Genomic DNA, 1,510 nt, shown 5'->3' with positions numbered 1-1,510 from the left:
AAAGCACTAAATGCCCACATCAAAAAGCTGGAAAAATCTCATTAGCAACCTAATATCACAACTAAAAGAACGAGAGAACCAAAAGCAAGCAAACGCCAAAGCTAGCAGAAGACAAGAAATAACCAAGATAAGAGCTGAACTGAAGGAGATAGAGACAAGAAAAACCCTTCAAAACATCAATAAATCTAGAGTTGTTATTCTTTTTTTTACAAAAATTAATAAGAGATAGACTAATAACACTAGCTAGACTAATAAAAAAGAAAGGAGGAGCAATCAAGATGTGTGGCTTCACCGAGGACCACACTGCAGAGTTCAAGGAGGCCTTCCAGCTGTTTGACTGAACAGGTGATGGCAAGATCCTGTACAGCCAGCGTGGGGACATGATGAGGTACCTGGGCCAGAAATTCACCAACACTGAGGTGCCCAAAGTCCTGGGGAACTCCACGAGTGATGAAATGAATGTGAAGGTGCTGAACTTTGAGCACTTTCTGCCCATGCTGCAGATGGTGGTGGCCAAAAACAAGGACCAGGGCACCTATGAGGATTATGTCAAAGGACTTCAGTGTTTGACAAGGAAGGAAATGGCACTGTCATGGGTGCTGAAATCTGGCATGTTCTTGTCACACTGGGTGAGAAGATGACAGAGGAAGAAGTAGAGATGCTAGGGGCAGGGCACAAGGACAACAATGGTTGTATTAACTATGAAGAGCTCATCGGCATGGTGCCGAATGGCTGAGGACCTTCCCAGTCTCCCCAGAGCCCATACTTTTCCCTGTTTTGGATTTTTTATCTGTCCTGAAGTCTCCCTAGACTCTTGTCATAGCACCTTTCCCATCTTGTGTCTCTTGGATGATTTTTGCCATCAGCATTCACCAAATAAACTTGCTGTCTGTGCCCCCCCATCTGAAAAAGAGAAAAGATTCAAATAAACACAATCAGAAATGACAAGGGGGATATTACCACTGACCACCCCAGAAATGCAAACAGTTATCAGAGAATATTATGAGCACCTCTACGCACAGAAACTAGAAAATCTAGAAAAAATGAAGAAATTCCTGGACATATAAACCCTTCCAAGACAGAACTAGGAAGAAATTGAATCCCTGAACAGACCAATACGAGCTCTGAAATTCAGTAAGTAATTAAAAAACTTATGAACCTCCAAAAGCCCAGGACCAGAAGGATTCGCAGCTGAGTTCTACCAGAAGTACAAAGAAGAACTGATACCACTCCTCCTAGAATTACTTCAAAAACTGAGGAGAACGAACTTCTCCCTAACTCATTCTACGAAACCAGGATTATCCTGAGACCAAAACCTAGCAGATACACGACAAAGAAAACTTCAGGCCAATTTCTTTGATGAACATAAATGCGAAAATTGTCAATGAAATACTGGCAAACGAAATCACCTCAAAAACTTATCCACCATGATCAAGTAAACTTTATCCCTGAGATTCAAGTTGGTTCAACATACACAAATCCATTAGTGTGATTCATCAAAGAAACAGAA

The 1,510-nt window shown here is 41.5% G+C and overlaps 1 pseudogene; it reads left to right on the top strand.

The window, feature by feature from the left end:
• Positions 1-273: 273 nt before the first annotated feature.
• LOC129480212 (myosin light polypeptide 6-like) lies at positions 274-770 on the top strand (annotated as a pseudogene).
• Positions 771-1,510: the final 740 nt, after the last annotated feature.

The sequence above is a fragment of the Symphalangus syndactylus genome, chromosome 4 (genome assembly GCF_028878055.3).
Source record: "Symphalangus syndactylus isolate Jambi chromosome 4, NHGRI_mSymSyn1-v2.1_pri, whole genome shotgun sequence".
In the NCBI taxonomy this organism is placed as follows: domain Eukaryota; kingdom Metazoa; phylum Chordata; class Mammalia; order Primates; family Hylobatidae; genus Symphalangus; species Symphalangus syndactylus.
The sequence above is the reverse complement of the archived record's forward strand: the minus strand, read 5'-3'. Positions and strand labels throughout refer to the sequence as shown.